General features: G+C 47.3%; 1 long non-coding RNA gene across 1 annotated transcript; it reads right to left on the reverse strand.

Annotated features, from left to right (window-relative positions):
• Positions 1 to 1,018: 1,018 nt before the first annotated feature.
• Positions 1,019 to 27,661, reverse strand: LOC148430807 (uncharacterized). The gene is made up of 3 exons (XR_015877329.1): positions 27,581 to 27,661; positions 3,272 to 3,529; positions 1,019 to 1,176 (listed from the first exon to the last, which is right to left on the reverse strand). It is a non-coding gene; the product is annotated as an uncharacterized LOC148430807 (long non-coding RNA).
• Positions 27,662 to 27,680: the final 19 nt, after the last annotated feature.

A 27,680-nucleotide genomic window follows, 5' to 3' on the forward strand; every position in this document is an offset into this window, starting at 1 on the left:
CTGACTCCTCACTTGACACCCACACCAGGGCCACAAACTCAATTTAATGCCACGTTTACCACCAGGCAGGTGGTGGAGCGCTGGATCGGCCTTTTAAAGAGCCGGTTCAGATGTCTCCACCACTCTGGTGGTGCACTCATGTACTCGCCGGATATGGTTTCTCAGATTGTGGTCCTGTGTGGGATATTTCACAACATTGCAATAAGGAGTTGAGTACCCATGCAGCCAGAGGATGCCTTGCCTGAGGATGGCCCCCATGAGGTAGGTAGTGTGAGGCTGTCTGGGGGGTCCAGATGCGATGATGTCGTTGCGAGATTTTTTAGGTATGTTTTTTCTTTTTAAGTTAATTTATATGTATATTTGACTTGCCCTTTCTGTTTGTTTGATTTGGCTTGTTTGTTTGTAAAAAAATTTTATTTTTGGAAACTAATTATGTTTTCTAACTTTTTCATTCTTCTCCCTACGACACTTTACATACCTGAAAAAAAATGGAACCCATTGGCAATACCCTGTAATGTTTTTGGGAAACCAACACCACTTTTGCTGGATTGGACCACCATGTGATTTTACATTTTGCTCAGTTTGTGAATTTGTTGGTTCAAACTTTGAGTTTACCTTCTCATTGTTTACTTTTTAATGTTCTATATGTGTTTTGTTGTTGTTTGACAAAAAAATACATATTATTTTAATACATCACAGACCATTTTGCTTGTGTTTTCTGGTTTAAAAATGTATTTTATCCCTAAAAGAATGTTGGCACCACTTTGTATTGACATTTAATCGTTACCATTTTTCAAACCGGAGTTTCTGTTTAAATGCAAATTTTTAGGTGTTAATGTAGAAAACACAAAACAAACAATGGCCACACATTAAATCAAGGTTACTAAACATATGTACCGGATTTTGGCAGTGCTAACACTATGGGAAGGACATCAACTTTGTAAACGAACCATTTTAAATGCAGAATTACACCTTTGCTTATTGTTAAAAAAGAGGACAATGGTAGTTCATTGGCACATTTTTAATAACAAAAACTTTTTTTTTTGAACAAAATTTTTTACACTCCAAAGTGGTCCAAGGACCCAATGATGCACTGGAAGTAACAAGAGACTTGGAGAAGGTGGCCACTCGATATAGTGAACTCCTCCCGTATGCTGGCAAGGAGGCTCTGGGTATCTGTAGAGATGAGAACGGTAATTTTTAGAACCAACATTTTAAATATGAATCCAATATTTCAAAAACAAACATTATTAGATGTCCTAAACAGTGGGGTGGACACAGTGATGTTATGGTGTAACCTAAACTTTTAACACCAAAGAAAAAAAAATTTTTTTAGGACTAAAAGAAATATAAATGAAGGCCAGGGGTTTAACCACATTGTGTGAATGTAGTATGGCTTGAAAATGCCAAAACCATCAAACAGATGTATTCCCCTAAAAAATGTAACATTTTAATGAGATTGGATACCCCAGAAAATTAAACCCCCCCCCCCCCAAAAAAAAACACCTCTTAAAGGGGCACATTACACAGGGGAATCCAAACTATGTGGCATAATAAATAAAACCTAGGGGGAAATTACCTCAGCTGGGAGTTTTTTAAGAAGTGATGATGTCCATAGAAAACAAACACATTGCAGATATTAACTTCTAGAATGTGTTAGATAATTGATAAGTCGAATGGGATTGGTTGCTAGGGGCAACATCACTTCTTAAATAGAACTCACATCTTAGTACATTTAACCCATAGTGTACACAACATTAACAAGGTTATTCAGTTTACTATCACCTCCCCAAGGGCTCTATTTACTACAATCTGCATTGGTAATGCAGATTGTAGTGTGATATTACCGAGTGAATTCGCATTGCGAATTCAGGCAATATCACAGGGATTTACTACAAATCCCTTGCAGGGACTGAGCTTGCGATAAAGCTCTGTCCCTGCTAATCCCCTTCGGAGCCTTATCACGGTATTTTCGCAAAAAATACCGTGATTAAGTGCACGCGCATGTGCTGACCATTCGCCACAGCTACCCGATCACCTGATGACCGGGCAGCAGTGCACTGTGGGAGACCAACTGACTGGAGGGGAGTCATCACCGGAGGCCCGATCACCAGTCCCTGGAGTTAGGTAAGTAATTTTTTTTTTTACAGTAATCAGCTTTAGACCACACAGCTGATTACAGGGACTGACTCCCGGCTCTGCTCTCCCCGTTAGAGCAGGGCAGGGGGCCGGGGGAGACCCTGGATAACGCCACCTCCAGGTGGTGTTATTATCACAGTGCTTTCCCCGGTATTTTTTTCACATTTATTTTTAGTAACTAGTAACTTTTTAGTAACTATGGTTAGATCACATTTCCCATTACAGTTATGGGAAATGGGATCTGCTTTACTAAAAATAAGTGATACTGGGGGTTGGAGTAGAATTTTACGAATTCTACTATAATTGCCCTGTAATAACTACAGGTGATACTAACATAATGTGAAAAGGGTGTGACAACACAAAACAGCCTCTATCACTTTATTTTAGTAAAAATAATGTTGATAAATAGAGCCCCAAGTCCTGTGGCATGGAGTAATTTAAACATGTATTTTATTCCACAAATAGGCAATGATATGCGTAACAAAAAAAATGATTTTCCAAATTTAGTGAAAAGCGAAAGGGATAATACTTCTGTGTGTTTCTAATTTGTTAAAAAACTACTGCATTTGTCATCCAGTTACAGAGTACACTGTAAAGTTGCTAATACTATTTTTAACCCCAAAAAAGGTAATTTGTAGAAAACATGAGCATGGTGGTGGATTGTCAAAAAACCTATGGCTTACAAATGGACACAATATAAAGTGTTACCAGTGACGTGACATTATGAGCGACTGTGTATACAATTCTGGACTTTACATTAAACATAGATTTGCAAATTTAACAATGTAAAAATAATATAAAAAAAAAAAATGCAGGGAATAAAATATTCACATCACATAACACAAATCTAAAAAAACATTGGAGCACAGTGTTAGCATTTCACAAACAAAGAAACATGATGTAACCGGAAAGGAGACAATTATGGACGGGCACAGCCTCAAAACATACCAACAATATATTGTGTGACATGAGTACGGTGCCAAAATTCACACACCCAGACTTTGAAAATGGCACCGAACCCTAAATATAAGCTGGGGAATCTCAACAAGCACACCATGGATAACAACACACATAACATCCTATTTCCATTAAGTCACATTGCAACCAATAAAAAAGCAGAAAAAAACATTACCTTGATTGGCTGCCGGGGAAGCAACCTCTGGAGATGGGGGAAGGGTGGGAGGGGAAAATGGGTGCAGATTGGGATACAGATTTTGGTTCGGAAGGGGTGAGTTGGGATGAGGGGGCAGGGAGGGAGGGTTACTGGGGCAGTATTGGGGTGGGGAGGGAAGGCTGGGTTGAGCAGGTGGGGAAGGTGAGGGGTAGGGTTGCAGGTTGGGTTGTGCATTGCGTCCATTTCTGGTGGCCCTTCTCTGTCTCCGCTGTTGGACTAAGAAGTGAAAATTGTGGTTATCATCTTTGCTTTGTTTGCACTCTCTGCCAAACCCCCACAGAATTAGCATACAGAAACATCTATAAAAAAGGTACATGACTATTGTCTAATGTTAAAAATGTCAGTTACTCAAAATACAATTTATTTAGTATTTTGAGTAACTGTATTTTGAGTATTTATACAATGTAAGTTGTCCCTATTGTACATTCTGTACAATAGGGACAACTTACATTACTGCTTGGTAACATCTTTTAAAACATATCGAAAATGTGAAGTGATTTTTAACTAAAAAAAAAAAGATTTTAAACAAACGCATACTTACAACGGCGTATTTGCGCCTGCAGATTGCCTAATAGAACTGGCAAACGCTGGCGAAGGTCCGACCAGCGCCTCTCTAATTGGGCTATATTGCGCCTATAGCCCAGATCTCGAAGGGCCCCCCGGACCTCCGATTGGGCCTGTTTCTTCAGCCTATTTGAGATGGGGGGCTCTGCGTTGGTCAGGTGGCGGTCTAGAATTGAGACCATAATGCCCAACTCCTGACGTGTAAAGGCCACGGCTCTCATGATGGCAATGGCAGGTTTTACAGTAAACATGAAATATACATGGGTGACATGAAAAATGATTGGCTAAAATATATACTAAGTTTTATCACTATTAATTTCTATTGGTCAATGCATTAATCATGTGACCCAAAAAATAAAGACATATATGATTGGTTAAAACACGCACTGTGCAATTTCAAAGTTAAGAGTGCAAAATATACAAACGGAGAAAGCAATTGCAAATTTAACCTGGAAAATCACAACATCCGAACATTTAAAAGTAAGAAACATTAAATTTTTATAAAAACAACCAAAAAACACAAACACGGACAAACAAAAGCATTAACTACATGACATCACAGGGCGCTCAGAGCTCTTGTTACAGCTCTGCATTCCGCGGTTCAATTTGTCACATAGCGCTGTTATAGCACATTTGTCACTCTCCTTACATCTTCCCCATGGTTATTTGTTCTTACATGCACTGGATTTATGATGTCAATGATCTGGAGGAATGCGCTGTCCCAGGTATAGGAAAGGGAAGCCCTGTATATCAACAAAGGAATACACCAGCCTATGGAATGTATGGAAGCTGCACCATCTCTGGTCATTCATTTTGCAAATCCTCTGCCTTACAAGACAGCCACCTATCCCCAGAGACATATCCCTGTCCAATGACGTCATCTAAAGGTCTAATTCAGCTAAAACAGAGAGACCACTTGTTGAAAAAGAAAAATGCCTGATTCTAGCACAGAACGATCACAATGGAAAATGAGGAAAGAAAGAAGACAGAGCCGGATTCAGGGATGGACGTATTGTACAGCCACAAGGAACTGGCTCTGCACCACCATCCAACTCTAATGCAGCAGGAGGGGTCTGTAGGAAATAGACATCTCCTTGCTCCATCTGAGATCCGTGCAGCGTTCTCAGATCGCCATTGCCACCATCCAGAAAACAGGGGTGACATGCTCCTATTTCCAGGAATGCTGGCAAGGCACACCCCCTTTTCACGCCCCAAAAGACAAAGCAGGTCAATCATGCTGAGGTTTGGGAGATCTACAAGCCAGATCGCAGGATCCATTCTGCACCTGTGCATACACAAACACCAAAATATCCAAGATGTATGCAAACCATCGGGTCTGTATGCATCTCTGAATCAGGCCCAGAGCCCCTAACTCCAAACCTTTCCCAGTTGAAGACATAACTGATAGTGAAGCAACCTTCTAGGAAACAAATGTAAACTCCATGGAATTCAACAGTTGGAACAGAGGGTGCTGCAGAGCCAGATCTCAGTGATCTATAGGAGATATATCTGTTCTGGTAAGGTGGTCTGCACTTCAGGCACTTCCATTTTCTATAAAAGAAAGATAAAGGGATAAGAGGTGAAGCTTAGCTTTACATCCCCTTCCATCCTCTTCCATCCCCTTTCATCCCCTTCCATCCTCTTCCATCCCCTTTCATCTCCTTCCATCTCCTTCCATCCCCTTTCATCTCCTTCCATCCTCTTCCATCTCCTTCCTTTTCTCTTCCATCCCCTTCCATCTCCTTCCAACTCCTTCCATCCTCTTCCATCTCCTTACATTTCCTTCCATCTACTTCAATCCTCTTCCATCTCCTTCCATCTCTTCCATCCCCTCCCATCTCCTTCCATTCTCTTCCATCCCCTTCCATCTCCTTCCATTCTCTTCCATCCCCTTCCATCTCCTTCCATCCTCTTCCTTTTCTCTTCCATCCTCTTCCATCTCCTTACATTTCCTTCCATCTACTTCCATCCCCTTCCATCTCCTTCCATTCTCTTCCATCCCCTTCCATCCCCTTTCATCTCCTTCCATCCTCTTCCAACCCCTTCCATCTCCTTTCATCCCCTTCCATCCCCTTCCATCTGAAAGTAGGAGGGAACCTCTTTCACAATAAGTAATAATAGCTTCTAAACACTGTGTAAATCTTGTATGAAACAGGTTTTAGAGCACTAAGCATGGTTTAAACTACACTATCAGAAAAACCCTAGCTCAGGTCTGGCCAACCTGTGGCTTTCCAGCTGTTGTGAAACTACAAGTCCCAGCATGCCCTGCTATGTTTTGCTATTAGGGAATGCTAACAATGGAGAAACACAGGTTGGCCAGGCCTGTCCTAGCAGAAAAGTGTTATAGAGGAGCACTCTGTGCAGCCTCTAGTCATTTGCCCAGAGCAGATGGGAACTAGGACCCGGTGTGGCTCTCCCCAGAGGTCTGACCTCCAACATATGCTACTGCACATATGCAGTTACACCACATGTCTTTGTCCTGTAGCATCCTGCATGGATGGACGTACTCCAAATACTCCAAACTGTGTAACGGCACAAGACTCCCATACTCCACTGTGTAACCACCGCTTAGCATAGCAAGCATCTCGCTGGTACTACTATATGCTACAGGCACTCCTAGTACATACAGTATACTGCACCTGGAATGCTTTGCCAAACTCTGCCAATAAATGGATCGCTGCTTCAACAAACAAGATGTTAAAGCCTTTGAGGCACATTCCAAGCTGGGCCCTTAGCAATGGTAAAGACCAGAATGATGCTACCAAGGGCACCATAACAATTTTCTTTCTTTACCCGCTTGAAGACCCAAGGAACCGTTGCTACTATAGTCAGTACCAGCCAAATGGTGGGCTGAAAATCCTTTACTCCCTGCTGCCGATAGGAACAAGAAAATTCAGATCAACTTCTTCACCAACTCTTCAAGCGTACCCCCAAACCCCGCACCCCAACAAATGTAAGTGCTGTAGAGGTTAAACGAATCTCCTGTATAATGGTGAATGACATCTCCTGTTTTAGCTTAAAAGCACATCCTCCTTTGTGTCCTGTGTGATAGAGAGAGAGGATAACTGGTAAAATGAGGAAGCAGTGTGAATTGGAATGTGAATCAACGGAACTGGCTCCATCAAATGGATTGTGACTGCAGCTGTGCTTCAGCTGACAAGGCCGCATCCTTCCAATGTGACCATCCCACTGTGTCCAGCCCATGCGACCATCCCACTGCGTCCAGCCCATGTGACCATCCCACTGTGACCATCCCATGCGACCATCCCACTGCATCCATCCCATGCGACCATCCCACTGCATCCATCCCATGCGACCATCCCATGCGACCATCCCACTGTGTCCATCCCATGTGACCATTCCACTGCGTCCATCCCATGTGACCATCCCACTGCGTCCAGCCCATGTGACCATCCCACTGCGTCCATCCCACTGCATCCATCCCATGCGACCATCCCACTGCGTCCATCCCATGCGACCATTCCACTGCGTCCATCCCATGTGACCATCCCATGCGACCATTCCACTGCGTCCATCCCATGGGACCATCCCACTGCGTCCATCCCATGCGACCATTCCACTGTGTCCAGCCCATGCGACCATCCCACTGTGTCCATCCCATGTGACCATCCCACTGCGTCCATCCCATGCAACCATTCCACTGCGTCCCCTGGTATTTAAGGAGCAAATCCACTCTGCACAGAACAGACTTCCAATTGCAGATATAAATTAAGCAGCGCTGATTGTAATAATGAATAATTACAATTTAATAGCACAAGTCAACAATAAGAAAATTGATAATAATGAAAATAGGTACATAAAACATTCAATAGTGGGAATGCATACATGAATAATTACTCATAGAAAACCCCTGCAGGCACAGTCAGAATAGATGGTCACCAGACCCAGTTCATTTAGGGCAGCACAGATGGTGTAGTGGTTAGCATTACTGCCTCACAGCACTGAGGTCATGGGTTCGATTCCCACCATGGCCCTAACTGTGTGGAGTTTGTATATTCTCCCTGTGATTGTGTGGGTTTCCTACATGTGATAGGGAATATAGATTGTAAGCTCCTCTGGGACAGGGACTGATGTGAGTGGCCGAATATTCTCTATAAAGTGCTGCAGAATATGTGTGCTATATAAATAACTTGTAATAAATAAATAAATATTGGTTTTCCAGCGTTAGAAATGTGTTACCGGCTTATAAAGTAGTCCAGCGTTACCTGGTATTTAGCAATGGCCTTTGAAGCTGATAGTCCCAAACGCATATGAATTGATCCAGTGTATCGCTGTTACCGGTATTCAGAAGCTGAAAGGTACTCAATCCAGGCAATGTCCCAAGGTGTACAGGTGCTTGTTCCTATACAGTGCTGAGTGTCAGACTGATTTCCTCCTACTTGTCTGTCCCACCTGCAGTGACTGCCAGAATGCTGCGCATACTGCTCTGGGGACAAAACTGCAAGGAGGGGACCTTATCACCCCTCCGAGCAGTATTTGGCTGATCTCTGCAAGTGATTGATCAGTCCCCACTGTAATTTGAGGGGGGAGAGGGTGCCATGCATATCTACCCCCCCTCCCATTTATGTGCCTACTGGGACCATCTTCTGGTTAGATTTTCCCCACATCCAGTGCATATGCCTACTGGGCACAAATGCCATCCACCCACAGCGCATGGGAATAGGGGAAGCCGATGGACAGAATCCTGACTGTCTTATCCCGGCAAGGGTTAAATGACAGGCGTCGAAATCCTGACGCCTGCCATTTTCCCTATACCGGGAGTCAGACACCCGTCTTACCGATCGAAGGTAAGCCGGGAGCTGACAGCCACGTGGGGGACTTAGGGTTAGGCACCCCCCTGGGAGGTTAGGTTTAGGCTAGGGTGTGACCGGATGCCTTTCGTCTAGGCTGGCCCTGGTCATGGGTTAGTGCTTTCGGGACTCCCACTCACCATCATTGACCGCCTGTCACTAACTCCGCCCACTGCGCCGTGCTGCCACCACCAAACTCTACCATCAGCATTTACAAATGCTTATTAGGTACTCAGGCTCCTACCTCGGCACCTGGAACCGCTTCTGCTTGCGTATGCATTTGACTAGCTGCCGCCACACCTCCTGATTGGTGTCGGCTGATTCCTCCTGATCCCTCGCAATGGACCAAGTCTGCACGGTAGCTTGGCAGAGGGCTTGAACTTGGAGACGCTGAACTCTTATCCAGAACAGCCAGAGAACGGAGTAGCATTTGGCGCAATTCTGTTGGTCGCAGGATTGAGGCAATTGAAGTAAAGGCAAACAGTGTTTTATTGCTCAAAGTCTTAAAGAAGACCCTCCCTTCGGATTGAAGGGGAATATCAGCATATTCAGGCCCCCTTTTTATATCATTCTAATACACATTTCCACAGGGGGTAAGTCCGCCCTGTGGTTTCCAACCAATCACCTTAAGTGCATGACCTGTGCATGTGCTGGCCTCATGCACATTTAACATTGTCCCTTATGGCAAGGGGGAGTGGTGACTCCCCTGTGCCTGAGCTTAACCTTGGAGCTGGGCAATGCCCCCAGGGCTCAGCTCCGTCTGGATACAGCCTGGGAAGATAAGGATCTCCCTCAGAAAACGGACTTCCAGGAATCTGCTAAGGGACCAAGCTTGCTACCTCTGCCTGAATCTGAGCTCCAGAGGTGGGCAAGCAGGGTCCCTGGCAGAGACTCATGGCCCCAGCATTTGGAGCTTGCTGGAAATTCTTAGCTGGCTGCATTAGCCAGCTCCCTATGCACCCCCTCATCCCACTTCCAGGCATGAGGCCGCATAGGAGAACATTTTATTCCCCTAGAGAAGAGGCTGGGGGACCCAGCAGCCCACAGAGAGCTCCAGATCCCCCTGGACCTCCACAGACCACAGGTAAGTGCACTTTTCCTTAAATTATACATTTATATACAATTTAAATATACATTTTATTTAACAATATGTACCTAGGGGTGTGCTTTTAACTGTGCCCAGCGCTGGGCTTTACTTAACTCAGCCCTTACATGCTGAGACATAGGGCTTTTAGCTCTGCAGCCTGGGACCATGCCGTGGCTGCAGCAGCTGTACTTTCCACCCAGCAGCTCTCAGCTGTTGTCCCCCTCTCCGTGCTGGGGGTACAGGAGCTGACTGTCCCCTGCCCCCAGTGGGCAGACAATCTGCATGGGAGTGCTGGGGCAATGGGAGCTATGCTCCCGGTCCCCTGCGGTCAGTGCGCCATCCTAACTAGCAGTGCACAGGGAACCGGCTAGCCCAGTCCCCTCATGTGTGGCTCTCAGCCCTGCAGTCTGGCACACTTGTCCCGGCTGCAGCCTCGTCTGCCCCTCTCTTTCTGCATGTAGTATCAGGAGCCAGCACTCCCGACCCCATGAGTGTGGCCGCTCCGCACTTCACTGGGAGCCGGCTTCCCCAGTCTGCCAGTGTGCGGCTCCTAAGCCCTACCCTCCGCTGTCTGGCTACAGTAAGCAGCCAGCACAGAGAGACCATCGGTGCTCCCCCCACATTCCCCTCTCTCTCTGTGATCCCACCACATACCCCTCTCTCTCAGCGATCCCCCACATTCCCCTCTCTCTCAGCGATCCCCCACATTCCCCTCTCTCACAGCGATCCCACCACATTCCCCTCTCTCTCAGCGATCTCACCACATTCCCCTCTCTCTCAGCGATCCCCCACATTCCCCTCTCAGCTATCCCCCCCATATTCCCCTCTCTCTCAGCAATCCCCCCACATTCCCCTCTCTCTCAGTGATCCCACCACATTCCCCTCTCTCTCAGCGATCCCCCACATTCCCCTCTCAGCTATCCCCCCCATATTCCCCTCTCTCAGAGATCCCACCACATTCCCCTCTTTCAGCGATCCCCCACATTCCCCTCTCTCAGTGATCCCACCACATTCCCCTCTTTCAGCGATCCCCCACATTCCCCTCTCTCAGCGATCCCCCCACATTCCCCTCTCTCTCAGGGATACCCCACATTCCCCTCTCTCTCAGCGATCCCCCTACATTCCCCTCTCTCTCAGCGATCCCACAACATTCCCCTCTCTCTCAGCAATCCCACCACATTCCCTCTCTCAGCAATCTCACATTCCCCTCTCTCTCAGCGATCCCACCACATTCACCACTCTCTCAGTGGTCCCCCCATTCCCCTCTCTCTCAGCGATCCCCCACATTCCCCTCTCAGCTATCCCCCCCATATTCCCCTCTCTCTCAGCTATCCCCCCCATATTCCCCTCTCTTTCAGCGATCCCCCACATTCCCCTCTCTCTCAGCGATCCTCCCATATTCCCCTCTCTCAGCGATCCCCCAAATTCCCCTCTCAGCGATCCCACCACATTCCCCTCTCTCAGCAATCCCCCACATTCCCCTCTCAGCAATCCCCACACATTCCCCTCTCTCAGCGATCCCACCACATTCCCCTCTCTCAGCAATCCCCACATTCCCCTCTCTGAGATTCCCTCTGAAATCCCCTCTCTCAGCGATCCCCCAATTATCCTCTCAGCGATCCCACCACACCATAGCGATCTCTCTCTCAGCGATCCCAACACATTCCCCTCTCTCAGCGATCCCACCACATTCCCCTCTCAGCAATCCCCACATTCCCCTCTCTCAGCGATCCCCCACATTCCCCTCTCTGAGATTCCCTCTGAAATCCCCTCTCTCAGCGATCCCCCAATTATCCTCTCTCAGCGATCCCCCACATTCCCCTTGGTGATCCCACCACATTGCAGCGATCCACCACACCATAGCAATCTCTCTTTCAATGATCCTCCCCATTCCCCTCTCAGCGATCCCCTCTATAATCCCCTCTCTCAGTGATCCCCCCCACAATACCCTCTTTTTTTGTGATCCCCCACATTCCCCTCTCTCAGCGATCCCCTCTATAATCCCCTCTCTCTCTCAGTGATCCCGCCATTACCCTCCTTTTTTGTGATCCCCCCACATTCCCCTCACTCTCTCAGCGATCCCCCCACATTCCCCTCTCTCTCAGCGATGCCCCCCACATTACCCTCTTTTTTTGTGATCCCCCACATTCCCCTCTCTCAACGATCCCCTCTCTTAGCGATCCCCCCCACCTTCCCATCTCTGTGCGATCTCCCCCATATTCTCCCCTCTCTCAGCGATCCCCCCCACACTCCCCTCTCGTCTCAGCGATCCCCTCTATAATCCCCTCTTCTCAGCGATTCCCTCTATAGTCCCCTCTCTTTCAGCGATCTCCCCCACCTTCCCATCTCTCAGCGATCTCCCCCACATTCCCCTCTCATCTCAGCAATCCCCTCTATAATCCCCTCTCTTCTCAGCAATCCTCTCTATAATCCCCTCTCTCAGCGATCCCCCCACATTACCCTCTGTATGTCAGTGACCCCACCACACACACTTCCCTCTGCCTGTCAGTGACACACACACTCCCCTCTGCCTGTTAGTGACACACACACTCCCCTCTGCCTGTCAGTGACACACACTTCCCTCTGCCTGTCAGTGACACACACACTCCCCTCTGCCTGTTAGTGACACACACACTCCCCTCTGCCTGTCAGTGACACACACTTCCCTCTGCCTGTCAGTGACACACACACACTCCCCTCTGCCTGTCAGTGACACACACATTCCCCTCTGCCTGTCAGTGACACACACACTCCTCTCTGCCTGTCAGTGACCCACACACTCCCCTCTGCCTGTCAGTGACACACACACACTCCCCTCTGCCTGTCAGTGACACACACACACTCCCCTCTGCTTGTCAGTGACACACACACTCCCCTCTGCCTGTCAGTGACACACACACTCCCCTCTGCCTGTCAGTGACACACACACACTCCCCTCTGCCTGTCAGTGACACACACACACACATTCCCCTATGCCTGTCAGTGACACACACACTCCCCTCTGCCTGTCAGTGACACACACACTCCCCTCTGCCTGTCAGTGACACACACACACTCCCCTCTGCCTGTCAGTGACACACACACACACATTCCCCTATGCCTGTCAGTGACACACACACTCCCCTCTGCCTGTCAGTGACACACACACTCCCCTCTTCCTGTCAGTGACACACACACTCCCCTCTGCCTGTCAGTGACACACACACACTCCCCTCTGCCTGTCAGTGACACACACACACACACTCCCCTCTGCCTGTCAGTGACACACACACTCCCCTCTGCCTGTCAGTGACACACACACACTCCCCTCTGCCTGTCAGTGACACACACACACACACTCCCCTCTGCCTGTCAGTGACACACACACACACATTCCACTCTGCCTGTCAGTGACACACACACACTCCCCTCTGCCTGTCAGTGACACACACACACATTCCCCTCTGCCTGTCCGTGACACACACACTCCCCTGATTTCAAAAGGGCAGAATGCCTTGGGCATGCATGCCCATAAACAGGATTTTGGTACTTACCGATAAATCCCTTTCTCCAGGGGACACAGGAGTCTCAGTGCAGTGGGGTATAGATGTGGGATAACTGGGTGCTGGCACTTTAATAAATCTGAATAGTAGCTACCTCCTCCCCCTCTATACCACCCTACAGATCAGTCTTAAGAAACGAGCCCGAGAAGAGCTGGAAAATAGAATAGAGGAGAAGAGAAGCTAGAACATACATGAACAAACAAGCAAATATGCAACATATCAAGCAGACCTTGAAGAAAAACGACTGTCCAAGCCAGGAAGATCAATAACCAAAGCAGGTGGAACAGCGCCTGCTGGGCGTCCAGTGTCCCCTGTGGAATCAGAGAAAGGGATTTTTATCGGTAAGTACCAAAATCCTGTTTTCTCCTTCATCCACTAGGGGACACTGGAGTCTCAGTACAGTGGGGACGTCCCAGAGCTCACATTCCAGGCGGGAGAGCACTGGGAACCCTGCAAAACAGCATGGCCATACTGTGAAGCAGATGCCGCAAACCTGTCAAAACTGAAAAAGTATGCCGGCCTGACCAAGTGGCCGCCCGACAAAGATGGGTCAGGGAAACACTGCAGGCAGCCGCCCACAAAGGACCCACCGAGCATGTAGAATAAGCTGTGATTGAAATAGGCTTGTCTGATTGTCAAACAAATCCATCTAGAACTAGTTGCCTTAGAAGCTGGCCAGCCTGGACGCGCCATATCATATCGAACAAACAGCGTATCCGACTTCCGGAGGGATGCAGTCCTATCAACAAATCCGAAGAATCTTTAAACACCGGAACCACATTTGGTTGGTTGATGTGAAACGCAGACACTGAGTAGTAGCTCAGCCCTATCCTCATGAAAAATGAGGTAAGGCGGACGACAAGAAAGCGCCCCTAGCTCTGACACATGCCTAGTAGAGGCGAGCGCCAAAAGGAGAACCACTTTCCATGATAAAAATTTAAATTTCAGTCTGTAAAAGTTCAAATAGGGAAGACTCTAGAAAAGAGAGGACCAAATCCAAATCCCATGGGGCCGTTGGAGGTACAAATGGAGGTTGTAACCCGACAACCCCTTGTAGAAATGTTTGGACATCCGGCAATAATGCTCGTTTCTTCTAAAAGAAAATCGACAGCCAATATTTGAAGCTTCAAAGATCCCAGACGAAGACCTTCTGATAAACCAGCCTGTAGAAAAAGAAGCAGCCTGGCTAAGTTGAAATCTGATGGTGGCACACCCTTACGTTCACACCAGGTGACATATGCCTTCCATATATGATAGTGCTTTGAAGTAACTTCCTTTCTAGCCCTTAACATAGTTGGAATCACCATGAAAGTGATGCCCTTCTTTCTTAAGATAGCCTTTCAACAGCCATGCCATCAAACAAAGCCGCTTTAAGTCCTGATAGATAAACGGATCCTGTTGCAGTAGATCTTCTTGCAGAGGAAGAAGCCACAGGTCATCTATCAGTAGAAGACGTAGGTTGGAATACCATGCCTGTCTGGAGCTACCAACAGAACCTTTACCCTTTCTCGTTTGATTCTTTGAAGCAGATGAGGAAGAAGTGGGAGTGGTGGAAACGGGTAAACAAACTGAAATGCCAATGAGCATCAACTGCCACCGCCTGTGGATCTCTTGTCCATGAGCAGTAAAGTGGCAGTTGATGGTTCAATCTCGATGCCATGAGATCTACCTGAGGGAGACCGCAACACTGAATCAGCTGTTGAAAGACCTGTGGATTGAGCATCCATTCTCCCGGATAAATGTCTTGTCGATTGAGGTAGTCGGCCTCCCAATTTTCTACCCCTGGGATGAAAATTGCTGATATCGCTACAGCAAATTTCTCTGCCCAGAGAAGAATGCGGCTTACCTCCCTCATGACGGACTGACTCTTGGTGCCGCCTTATCTGTTGATGTACACCACAGCCGTGGCATTGTCGGACAGCACTATGATGGCACAGCCCTTCAACAGAGGAAGTGCTACCTGAAGAGCATAGAATACGGCCCTTAGCTCCAGAATGTTTATGGGCAGTACCTCCTCCAGTCGAGTCCAGCGGCCCTGAAAGTGTCTTCCCCAAGTCACTGCCCCCCATCCACTCAGACTGGCATCTGTGGTGAGGAGAATGAATTCCCACTGTCACAGCCAGGGTATTTCAGCATGGCGTTAGGCAGGTGTTACCTGTGAGGTCGTTGTGGTGCGGGCTGTCTGGTGGTGGAGCAGGTGTCTGGCGGGGGGCTTTGGCTGCACGCGTTGTTGTGCGGGCCTGTTGTCACTCTGCGCTGGTAAGGCCTGGCGGTGTCTTCGTTCCGTTTGGCATGGTCGCCGCCATTTTGCCTTCTGGTCATGTGATGCGGCTGGCCAATCCTGGTGAGTCACATGTTCCCTCCGGCCAGTAACAGCACGGCATGGGGTATTTAGGAAGGTTCAGTGCCTTCCTTCTTTGCCAGTGCAACGTGTATCTCAGCCTAGCTGAGAGGGAGTTCTCTGTGCTTATCCTGTTCCTGTGTAATTCGCTGTCTGCCAGTCAGCTCCTAGCTTCTGCTGGACCACCCCACTTCCTCCATCACCCTTGCCCATACCTGAGCCTGCTGACATCCCGCTCATTTGCCTTAGTTCACTACCTGCATACCTGGCTTATTATTTCCTGCATCACTACCTGCATACCTGGCTTATTATTTCCTGCATCACTACCTGCATACCTAGTTGATTATTCCAGTCTCACTACCTGCACACCTGGACAGTTCTAATTGTTTCTACTTGGACATTAACCCATTACTCCCACCACAGAACGCTAGTGCACATTTATATATTCCTGGACTTTTATTTACTGTCATATTTTATGTCTACTTATTAAAAATCCTAGTTTTTTATTCAAACCCGCTTCTGTGATCACTCCTCCTACCACCCCGGGTCCACAAATAACCCAGAACATAACAGTTTGCACAGGCCTCATGGAGCCGGCCACGGATCAGGAGTGGATTTGTTCCGGTGCATTTCTGGTCATTTAGAAAATCTGGAAAACATGCAGCAAAAGATGGCTCAATTCCTGCAAGAGATGTCTAAGCGATAGGATAGTTTGCAAACTTCCTTTTCTACCCCTGGAGTGCCAGCATCTACATCCACATCAGCGTCTGGGAATACAGGAGGCAGATCATCTCCCCGCTTACATCTTCCTTTACCAAGTAAATTTGACGGCAACCCTAAACTCTGCCGAGGATTCCTAAATCAGTGTGACATACATTTTACCCTGCAGCCTGACAACTTTCTAACTGCAAGAACTAAAGTGGCTTATATAGTCTCTCTGTTATCCAGCCAGGCCTTGGAATGGGCTTCCCCACTCTGGGAGCGCTCAGATCCGCTGCTGGATAATTACGCAGGCTTTGTGTCATCCTTCAGGAGGATTTTCGATGAACCTGGGCGTACTGTATCAGCATCATCAAACAGGGGTTCGTCCTGTCAGTCAATATGCCATGCAATTTCAAATTTTAGCATCAGAGCTCAAATGGAATGAGGAAGCCCTCACCTCAGCCTTCTGGCATGGGTTGTCAGCAAGACTAAAGGATGATCTAGTCACTCGAGAGCTTCCTACTAATCTGAATGACATGATTTCGTTGTGTATCAAAGTTGACCTATGCTTCAGGGAACATCAGGCTGAAAAACACAGAACTGACCGGCAAAGGTCATTTGCCCCCTCCATTTCTACCCGTCCCATTCCTTCTCCTACTGAAGAGGAGCCTATGCAGGTGAATCATACACACCTCTCCAAAGAACGTCAGAGAAGAATGCGAAAGAACCTCCGTCTGTACTGCGGAGAGTCATGTCACCTGCTGATCTCCTGCCTCCGTAAACCGGGAAATGCCAAATCCTAACTGACCCTGGAGACATCAAGTTAGGAGTTATGAGCCTCCAAAAATTAAAGATTTCACGATTACCCTAGCTTTGGATCTTAAACCCAAACCTGTCTTTGCTACTGCTCTACTTGACTCGGGAGCAGCCGGAAATTTCATAACGTCTAGTTTCATAGATAAATTTCAGATTCCTTGTTTGTCTCTCAACCATGCCATCTCTCTGATCTCTATAGACGGACGCCCTCTAACTAACGGGATAGTCACCAAGGAGACTCAACCAGTGTTGGTCCGTATTGGGGCACTTCATTCTTCTGAGTCCTTAAAATTCCTGGTGATATCAGAGGCCTCTCAAGAAATTGTTCTTGGTCTACCCTGGTTGTGTCAACATAATCCCAGGATAGATTGGAGTTCTATGCAGATTCTGTCATGGGGTATGGACGGTCAGAAATCCTGTCTTCCAAAAATTCGACCTGTAGGAAAGACAGTTCCATTAGTTTCTTCTGCCATTCCCAAGGAATATCAGATGTTCGCCGACGTGTTCTCTGAGCAGCAAGCAAATATCTTACCTCCTCATAGGGAATGGGACTTTCCAATTGATTTGATACCTGATAAGATACCACCTCGTGGTCGTACCTATTTGCTGTCCTTGCCTGAGACTCAAGCCATGACCGAGTACATCTGAGACAACATGGCAAAGGTGTTCATTCGCCCCTCTACTTCACTTGCCGGAGCTGAATTTTTCTTCGTTAGCAAGAAGGATGGTGGTTTAAGACCATGTATCGATTATCGAGGCCTTAATGACATTACTGTAAAGAATCGATACCCTCTTCCCCTGATTACTGAGTTGTTTGATAGAGTCAAGGGCTCTGTCATTTTTTCTATACTGGATCTGAGAGGGGCTTACAATCTCATTCGTATTCAAGCTGGCGATGAATGGAAGACCGCTTTTAATACCAGAGATGGACATTTCGAATATTTAGTAATCCCTTTTGGATTGTGCAATGCCCCTGCTGTCTTTCAGAGTTTCGTTAATGAGATTTTCCGGGACCTGTTATATGTTTCAGTTGTTGTCTATCTGGACGATATACTGATTTTTTCATCCTCTGTAGCTAAACATCATGAATATGTTAAAGAAGTTTTGACCCGTTTGAGAGAAAACCACCTTTACTGCAAACTGGAGAAGTGTGTCTTTGGAGTGCCCAGTGTACCTTTTCTCGACTACGTTATTTCTGGCTCCAGTTTGGAAATGGACCCCAAGAAGGTACAAGCAATTCTGGATTGGACCCGACCTCAGACACTGAAAGCCATCCAGAGATTGTTGGGCTTCGCCAATTATTATAGATGCTTCATTAAGGGATTTTCTATATTGCTGGCTCCCATTACAGCCTTGACTCGCGAAGGTGCTAAGTTTCCATTTACTGTATTTACGGACCATAGAAATCTATTTCTCAAAAACCTTCAATGTGTGAGTCCTTGTTTAGTCCGCTGGGCAATATTCTTTACCAGGTTTCAGTTCACCCTGACCTTCCGGTCTGGAGCACTTAATCAGAAGGCTGATGCCCTATTGAGATCTCTCCTCTGTGATGATCAATCTGAAAATCAAAGCAATACCCCTGTCTTGGAATCAAGAGTTTTTGCCACATTACAGGTTCAGCCTCCTACAGGAAAATAGTTTGTGGCCCCGGAATTAAGGAAGCGGCTTCTCACTTCGCAGGGCACTCAGGCACTCGAAAGACTTTGGAGTTCCTGAAAAGACACTATTGGTGGCCTTCTATGAAGGCAGATATAATGGATTTTATCTCTTCCTGCTCCTCCTGTGCCCAGCATAAATCATCACGACAAGCTCCAGCTGGGGAATTGCTTCCACTACCCACTCCATCACATCCATGAACGCATCTCTCCATGGATTTCGTCACAGACCTGCCAGTCTCTCAAGGCTTCAATACTATCTGGGTTGTAATAGACCGATTCTCTAAGATGGTCCACTATATACCTTTGAAGAAGTTACCTTCTGCTCCTGACCTGGCAGTAGTTCGTCCAACACATATTTCGTCATCATGGCCTTCCTGCTGAAATTGTATCTGACCGTGGTGTGCAGTTTACTGCAAAATTCTGGAGGGCTTTGTGTTCTGTTCTTCAAGTGAAGTTAAACTTTTCCACGGCCTACCATCCGCAAAGCAACAGCTCCACCGAGAGAGTTTATCAAGATCTAGAGACTTTCTTAAGAATTTTTATGTCATCTTCCCAGGACAATTGGGCTGACTTGCTGCCGTGGGCAGAGTTTGCACATAATGTTTCATCCTCGTGTTCCCAAATTCCGAAGCCTGCCTGTTTTTGATGTCCTGGCCGTGGAGGACACAGTGCGGAATTTTGCTGCCATCTGGACTCAAGAACGGTCTGATTTGCTGAAGGCATCCTCTTGCTATAAGACCCAGGCCGATAAGAAGCGTAGAATAGTTCCACGCATGCAAGTTGGAAGCCAGGTCTGGTTGTCCACCCGGAATCTTCGTCTGAGAGTTCCTTCAATTAAATTTGCACCACGCTTCATTGGTCCCTTCACCATAACAGAAGTCATTAATCCAGTGGCCTATCGTCTACAGTTACCTGAATACCTAAAAATCCCTAATTCCTTCCATGCTTATTAAAGCCCCTAGTTCTGAATAGGCTCCACAGTGCTCTACCTGCTTCTCCTCGAGTCCAGACGGAGAGAGGAGTTGAGTTTGAGGTCGCCCAGGTCTTGGACTCTCGTCTACGCAGAGGTCATCTACAGTATTTGCTACACTGGAAAGGTTACGGTCCAGAGGAACGTTGCTGGACCGATGCTCGTGATGTCCACGCTCCCACACTCATCAGATTTCATTCTGCCCATCCGGAGAAGCCTGGTGAGTGTCCTGAGGCCACCCCAAAAGGGGGGGGATACTATAACGGCCAGAGTATTTCAGCATGACGCTAGGCGGGTGTTACCTGTGAGGTCGTTGTGGCGCGGGCTGTCTGGTGGCGGAGCTGGTGTCTGGCGGGGGGCTTTGGTTGCACGCGTTGTTGTGCGGGCCTGTTGTCACTCTGCGCTGGTAAGGCCTGGAGGTGTCTCTCGTTCCATTTGGCATGGGCTGGCCATTTTGCCTTCTGGTCATGTGATGCGGCTGGCCATTTTGCCTTCTGGTCATGTGATGCATCTGGCCAAGTCACATGTTCCCTCCGGCCAGTAACAGCATGGCATGGGGTATTTAGGAAGGTTCAGTGCCTTCCTTCTTTGCCAGTGTAACGTGTATCTCAGCCTAGCTGAGAGGGAGTTCTCTGTGCTTATCCTGTTCCTGTGTAATTCGCTGTCTGCCAGTCAGCTCCTAGCTTCCGCTGGAGTACCCCGCTTCCTCCATCACCCTTGCCCATACCTGAGTGCCTGAGCCTGCTGACATCCTGCTCATTTGCCTTAGTTCACTACCTGCATACCTGGCTTATTATTTCCTGCATCACTACCTGCATACCTGGTTGATTATTCCAGTCTCACTACCTGCACAGTTCTAATTGTTTCTACTTGGACATTAACCCATTACTCCCACCACAGAACTCTAGTGCACGTTTATATATACCTGGACTTTTATTTACTGCCATATTTTATGTCTACTCAAGCACGTATTAAAAACCCTAGTTTTATATTCAAACCCGCTTCTGTGATCGATCCTGCTACCACCCCGGGTCCACAAACAAGCCAGAACATAACACCCACATTGCGAACCACTTGCCTGCCAATAGGTGAGAGGAATTCAGCCACCAAAAGGAGAGATGCTCGAGTCCTGGGTGATGGTTGAACTCACTGAAGAAAAAGGTGGGACCCTGACCACTGAGAGAGGTCCAGTTGGAATGGATGGGCATGGAACCTCCCGTATTGGATGTCTCGAAGGTCACAACCATCTTCCCCAGAAGGCGAATACACAGGTGTACTGACACCCTGCGATGATGCAGTATCATTCGCACCATGTGTTGGATGGAGGTGACCTTTTCCTGCAGAATAAATACCTTCTACTCCACTGCTTCTGAAATCACCCCTATTAAAGGCAGACACTCAGTAGGCTGTAGACGAGACTTGGTAATTCAGGATCCATCCATGTTGTAACAGACTGTGTTACCCAGATGTCCAGCAATAACTGAGTGACCGACGAAGCCTTGAGAAGCAGTTCATCCAAGTACAGGACGATAGTAACCCCATGAATCCAAAGGAGGACCATCATTACTGCCATGACCTTCGTGAACAGTCTTGTTGCTGATGAAAGACCGAAATGTAAGACCTGAAATTGAAAGTGAGAGGCCCGCACTGTGAACCGAAGGAATGCCTGATGAGAAGGCCAAATGGGAATGTGGAGATAGGCATCCTTTATGTCCAAGGATACAAGAAACTCGTCCCTCTCGAGCCCTGCAATGGCAGACTGCAGGGACTCCATTTTGAACATGACGGTCTGCAAATAAAGATTGAGATATTTCAAGTTCAGAATGGGTCTCACTGAGCCGTCTGGCTTGGGAACTACAAACAAGCTGGAATAAAAGCCTTGACCCTGCTGATGGATAGGGACATGCACTATTACTCGAGAAGACAGTAGCTTTTCTATTGCTTCCTGTATTACAACCTGTTTGTCCGCTGATGTCAGCAAACCGGTTGTGAAAAAACGAGGATAGATCTGAAAATCCAATTTCAACCCCTGAATAATGATGTCCCGGACCCACGCGTCCTGGCAAGATTTGATACAAACTTCTTTGAAATTGCGAAGGCGAGCTCCCACCCTGGGGTCCCCCCAGGAGAGAACAAAGGCTTTCCTAGGAGGAGCAGCAGATGGGAGATAAGTGGACTTACCACTTGTGGCTTGAGATATGCACTTATCCAAACAGAGCTTGCCCTGTGAATGGAAGCGCTTCCACGGCTCTCTTAGATTCCGCATCCGCCTGCCATTGTCTCAGCCACAGGGCTCTGTGGGTTGAGACAGCCAAAGCCAAGGATCTAGAGGACAGACTACAAATATCTTTGCAAACCCACCACACACATACACTGATTCACATAATGCACACACATAACTTATATGCTTACACGTAGACGCTCGCATGTGTATCCACATGCGTACACAGATGCCCACGTGCGTCCTCACATACATACAAATATTTCCTACATCAATGTACAGACGCACATATGCAAACGCATATGTATATAATGGTTCCTATTTACAATAAGTTAATAAAGAGCGTTATTAAAGGTCTTTTTAACAAGTAAATGTGTTGTAATATGTACTTAAATAAGATCTAAGGTTTAGAACATAGTAGACATGTCATGTTTGGTATTATATTAAATCCCTGTTCATTTGAAGATCCCCGGTTCTATCGGCAAGAAGATCGCATTATGTGTCCGCAAGTTACGAACTATAGGGAGTTATTGGTTAGCATGTTACCATCTTGTATGAAGTGTCTGTAGCCAGTTTAACTAGTTCTTCGGCGGGAAAACTACACAAAGAGGCTGTTGGAGAACTGAGACATACCCCTAATGACACCATATGAACTAACCAATGACCAGAGTGACCTGAAGCAAGAACCAATGAGAATCTATTATGTGCCTTTGTTGTATCTGTAATCTGTACCGAATATAGGCTTGTGAGCTGGGCGCAGTATGCAGTCATTTCTCAATTTCTTTGGGTGACGGTGACCGCAGGGTTGAGGATTGAAATACTGCATACTGGGACCAGTAGCACAAAGCGTATGTATCAGACATACTATTTTCATTGCTTTTTATTCTAATTGTTAAGTCTTTCCCTGTTTACATAAATAACTTTTTGTGCTTTGGAACAACACGATTGGACTGGAAAGCAATTCTTTCTTAAGCAACTTGCAGCGCTAAATAGCGACTATTAGGAATCAATACCAACCACGGTCCTCAAGGCACACTAATAGTCCAGGTTTTAAGGATAACCATACTTGAGCACAGCTGACTTAATTAGTACCTCAGTTATTTTGACTTAACTATCCATGCTTAACCATGGATATCACTAAAACCAGGACTGTTAGTGTGCCTTGAGGACCAAGGTTGGGAATCACTGCGCTAGAGGAACCATATCCTCCGCTGAAACACCAGTCTTAAGGCCCTCAGCAAGCTGCGTAGCCCATGCTTCCACCACCTTGTTGACCTAACAGCCGACTAATGCGGGTCGAAGGGACAGCCCCGCTACAGTGTACATAGACTTTAAGGTAGTTTCTAACTTTGTCAGAAGACTCCTTCAAAGAAACTGCTCCTGGAACAGGGAGCACTGTCTTTTTAGACAGATGTGACACTGAAGGGTCCACTGAAGGAGGTGATTTGCATAATTTCTTGCTCTCTGCTGGAAAGGGATAGTAGAATAAAAGTTTACGTGAGATCTGAAACTTTTTATCTGGGTGTTTACACGCTGAGGTAAGGATCTCGTCAAATTCCTCAGACGCTGGAAAGGAGGCTGCTAATCTTTGTTTCTTATTAAAGATAGACGGCCTAACCTCTACAGGATCCCTGTCCTCAACATGTAACACCTGGCATATCGCTACAATCAGCGCCTCTACCCCCTGAGACACAGGCTCTGCTTCCTCTGGCGCGTTCCTCTATAGGGTCCTGTACCTCCCCTTCCTCTGTATCAGGCATGTCGTCCTCTTATGGATCATCCCACATAAGGGGATTCGGTATTAGTTTCCTAGGAGGGACACTAGAGGACGATGCTACGGGAGGAACCTGGGCTGACATAACCCTTGTGAGCCCTTCTACAGACCTGGCTAAAGACCGTGCCCAGTCTGGTTCAGAGAAGGCAGACCTCTGAGATCTTTCAACCTCTCTCTCCCTGCTTCCAGCTCTGCAGACATTTGAGACATGACTGATGTAATTTGATCACCCCAAATAGGGTGTTGTGGGGATGCTGCAGTCTGTGTTTCTGAAACACACTTCTCACACAACAGGGAACTGGATGATAGTCCCTGTGTAAACTTCTCTGCACAATTCTTACACATACCTGCCGACTTTCTGGTTGCTCCTTCTGGGAGGGAGCAGCCAGATCGGCAGGACGGGGGGCGTGGCTGGGCGGGTGACATGCACTTCTGGGTGTGGCGAGGGTGGGGCCACATGATTGCATCAGGTTGGCCCCGCCCCCACTACACAATGCCGATAATATAGGCATTGTGAAGCAGGGGGCGGGGGCAAAATTACGCAAATCGCGTCAACGCCCCCCGCTACGGGGGTTGCAGGGGTTATTGCGGGGGGATAGGAGGGGTGGGCGGCAGCCGGGAGGATTGCCTTCCTTACCAGGAGGTTGGGAGCGGCACCCGATTTTCTGGAGGGTAGGCAAGTATGTTCTTGCAGGAGAAAGCTTTTTGTGCAGCCTTAGACCCCTTTGAAGTCATGTTACCAATTCACTGTTCACACACACAGAGAAAAGGTAGTGATACACACAAACACACACAGAGAAAAGGTAGTGATACACACACACACACAGAGAAAAGGTAGTGATACACACACACACACACACACACACACAGAAAAGGTAGTGATACACACACACAGAAAAGGTAGTGATACACACACACACACAGAAAAGGTAGTGATACACACACACACACACAGAGAAAAGGTAGTGATACACACACACACACACACAGAAAAGGTAGTGATACATACACACAGAGAAAAGGTAGTGATACACACACACACACACAGAAAAGGTAGTGATACACACACACACACACAGAGAAAAGGTAGTGATACACACACACACACACAGAAAAGGTAGTGATACACACACACACAGAGAAAAGGTAGTGATACACACAAACACACAGAGAAAAGGTAGTGATACACACAAACACACACACAGAAAAGGTAGTGATACACACAAACACACACAGAAAAGGTAGTGATACACACACACACAGAAAAGGTAGTGATACACACACACACACACAGAGAAAAGGTAGTGATACACACACACACACACACAGAGAAAAGGTAGTGATACACACAAACACACACACAGAAAAGGTAGTGATACACACAAACACACACAGAAAAGGTAGTGATACACACACACACAGAAAAGGTAGTGATACACACACACACACAGAGAAAAGGTAGTGATACATACACACACACAGAAAAGGTAGTGATACACACACACACACACACAGAGAAAAGGTAGTGATACACACACACACACAGAAAAGGTAGTGATACACACACACACACACACACAGAGAAAAGGTAGTGATACACACACATACACACACACACACAGAAAAGGTAGTGATACACACACATACACATACACACACACACACAGAAAAGGTAGTGATACACACACATACACACACACACACAGAAAAGGTAGTGATACACACACACACAGAAAAGGTAGTGATACACACACACACACACAGAGAAAAGGTAGTGATACACACACACACACACACACACAGAAAAGGTAGTGATACACACACATACACACACAGAAAAGGTAGTGATACACACACATACACATACACACACACACAGAAAAGGTAGTGATACACACACATACACACACACACACAGAAAAGGTAGTGATACACACACATACAGAAAAGGTAGTGATACACACACACACACACAGAGAAAAGGTAGTGATACACACACACACACAGAAAAGGTAGTGATACACACACATACACACACACACACAGAGAAAAGGTAGTGATACACACACACACACAGAAAAGGTAGTGATACACACACACAGAGAGATTGTTTAGAAAGAGATTAAGGACAGAGAGGGAGATTATGCTATTATCCCAGCCCAACCAGCACTGATGCAGACACCAGCGCTGTGTAACACAATATAATGTGCTGTAATCGCTGTGTAAAGTCTAACCTGCTCTTCACAAGTCTAACCCCACTGTGCAGTCACAATCTGGGCAGATAGGTCTCTATTCTGCGTTTGTCAGCAGCCTGTCTTCTAAAATGGCCACCAGCCTCCTTCTGGGAGCGCTGGGAGGCAGCAGAACTGTGTTATGCTCCGCCCCCTCCATTCTGGCGCCTTTCAGCGCTGTATCAGTTGCTGCTTTTTAATGCCCGCCTGTCATTTTCTCCTGGCCACCCTGCTACACAAGGTGCTAGGAGTCACTAACCTTCTTGCTGCCAAATGCTCCCGGTGGCAGGCTGAGCTAATAGGGGACCGCAACAAACGCCACACACAGCGCATCTGGGTACCCCCAAGAGACAGTGGTCTCTGTAGCTGAGGACCCCAGTACACGCCACAAGCAGCGGCGGTAAGGTCTCCCCGGCAGCTCCAACGAAGCATACAGCCAGGGGCAGTGAGCTGCCTGTCTGATCCTCTTGCTGATCGAGGATCCATTGATTTTAAGCAGAGAGCTCTTCGTATGTGACCAGCTCCCTTAGCACAAAATTAAGACTGACCTGTAGGGGAGTATAGAGGGGGATGAGCTAGCTACTATTCAGATTTATTAACGTGCCATCTCCCGGTTATCCCACATCTATACCCCACTGTACTGAGACTCCAGTGTCCCCTAGTGGGTGAAGGAGAAAAGGGGGAATGTTCTGCCAGGGAGGGGGCATTTCCTTGGGGTACGCCTGAAATTTGTAACACTTAGGGTGTGCCCAGCACTTAATGAGGTGAATAGATGCTGTAATCGGGTGGGGAAGGCTAGCAGCGTGCCAGCGCCCGACGTTCTAAACATATGCGACAGCCCCCCGTGTTCTATATATATATTTATATACACGGCGTGACAGCCCCCACGCGTTCTATATATACACACAGCGTTCTTTACACACCGCGTGACAGCACCCTGCATTCTATATATACACCGCCTGAAAGCTCCCTCACATTCTATATATACACACCGTGTGATAGCCCCCCCGCGTTTTATACACACCGTGTGACAGCCCCCCACGTTCTATATATACACACCATGTTTCAGCCCCCCACGTTCTATATATACACACCATGTGACATCCCCCCACGTTCTATATACTCACCGCGTGACAGCCCCCCCGCATTCTATATATACACACCGCGTGACAGCCCCCCCGCGTTCTATATATACACACCGCATGACAGCCCCCCCGCATTCTATATATACACACCGCATGACAGCCCCCCCGCGTTCTATATATACACACCGCATGACAGCCCCCCCGCATTCTATATACTCACCGCATGACAGCCCCCCCGCGTTCTATATATACACACCGTGTGACAGCCCCCCGCATTCTATATACTCACCGCATGACAGCCCCCCCGCGTTCTATATATACACACCGTGTGATAGCCCCCCGCGTTCTATATATACACACCGTGTGACAGCCCCCCGCGTTCTATATACACACCGCATGACAGCCCCCCGCGTTCTAATCATACACACTGTGAGGAGACAAGGGAAAAGGACTTCTAGGACTTGCCTGCATGTTGAAAAGAGTTATGACCCAGTTCTGTGTTCTTAAATTGAAACCCTCAGTCTGCATAAGTCTCATACAGGAAGTTTGCCAGCAGCAGACAGCA

Source organism: Taudactylus pleione, unplaced genomic scaffold (genome assembly GCF_031769625.1).
Source record: "Taudactylus pleione unplaced genomic scaffold, aTauple2 ptg003152l, whole genome shotgun sequence".
Taxonomy (NCBI): Eukaryota; Metazoa; Chordata; class Amphibia; order Anura; family Myobatrachidae; genus Taudactylus; species Taudactylus pleione.